Source organism: Apodemus sylvaticus, chromosome 11, assembly GCF_947179515.1.
Source record: "Apodemus sylvaticus chromosome 11, mApoSyl1.1, whole genome shotgun sequence".
Classification (NCBI taxonomy): domain Eukaryota; kingdom Metazoa; phylum Chordata; class Mammalia; order Rodentia; family Muridae; genus Apodemus; species Apodemus sylvaticus.
Window position 1 is genome coordinate 2526678 of NC_067482.1, and position 1651 is coordinate 2528328.

Genomic DNA, 1651 nt, shown 5'->3' on the forward strand with positions numbered 1-1651 from the left:
TGATTTTATTTTATGGGTTGTGTGTGTGCGCTAATATTTGTGTCTCAGCATCTGTGTTTCTTGTGCTTTTTCTTTGGCTCTGTTCCCCCTGCTCTGTAGTTTTGTTCTATTCTGGTTTGCTCTATTCTTATTATTCTAATTATTATATGTTTTTCTGTTTTTGAATGAAAGTGAGAAAGAAAGAGTATGGATTTGGTGGGTGGGGATGTGGGGGGGGGATCTGAGAGAAGTTGGGGTACAAAAAATTGTAATCAGAATATATTGTATGAGAAAATCTATTTTCAATAATAAATCAAGGAAATTTAAAATAACCCACTCAAGAATCCTAGCCTAAGAAATTATACCAGAAAGGAAGGGAAGGGAGGGAGGAAGGTAGCGCTGGGGCTGCAGCTTGGTGGAAGCGCACATGGTTAATGTGTGCCAGGTTTTGGGTGAAAGCCCACCCCCCAAAAAACCACCACCATAAAGAAATTAAGGAACTGATGCCATTTACAATAGCATTTAAAAGATTTATTTTTATTATTTTAAGTGTGTGTGTGTGTGTGTGTGTGTGTGTGTGTATTTGGGGTGGGACATGGGGTACATCACATGAATGCAAGTGCAGCCATAGAGGTCAGAAGTATCAGATGCTCCTGAAGCCAGGGTTACAATCCCCAGGAAGAGCAGTACACGCCTAACCACTCAGCCATCTTTCTAGTATCCACAATAGCATTTTTTAAAGACTAAAAGTATGGCTCAGTGGCAGAGTGCTTGTATAGTCGTGCAAAAATAATAAAATTCTTCTGAACAAACTTAACTAAGGAAGTAAAACACCTGTTTACTGGAATTTAAAGAAAACATGGATGGAAAACAGCTGGTGCAATGACTCAAGTCAGTAAAGGCAGTTGTGCCAAAACTGACCACCTGAGTTTTTCTTGGGACCCAAGTAGTGGAAGCAGAGAACTGACTATTGCAAATCTGGTTCTGACCTTCACATTGGTGAGGGCATGTGGGCTATACCCAAAAAACAAATAAACTTCTAAGGAAATAAACTGAATAAAGTTATAAAACTAAAGATAATATTAGAAAAAATTTAAGAGAATCTACAGAGGTGGCTCTGTGGTTAAGAGAACTTGCTATTATTCCAGAAGACAAAAGTTTAGCTTCTGGCACCCACATGGAGGCTCACAACCATCTGTAACTGCAGTTCCAGGGACTCCTACACCCTCTTCTGACCTATGAAACACTGCATGCATATAATACACAAACTACACACAGCCAAACACTCATACGCATAAAATAAAAATTTTAAAACATTGAAGAGAAAATCAAATGGAAAGATGCCCCATATCACAAGCATGGAATGGGCCAAGTGTGTTGTTAAAATGTCCCTGAAGGTTCTTTCGCTTTCCCTAGGACTCAGCAATGAGGAATAGCATAGCCTTGTCAAAGATTAAGGGTATTTTCTGGCAAAAAGAAGGAGCTAGGGGCTAGAGAGATGGCTCAGTAGTTTGGAGCACTAGCTGTTCTTGCAGATACTTAGCACACATGTAGAAGCCCACGACCATCTGTAACTCCAGCTCCAGGAGATCCATCTCTTATTCTAGCCCCTGTGAGCACTGCACACACATGGGGCACAGACACACATGCAGACAAAACACCATACACATAA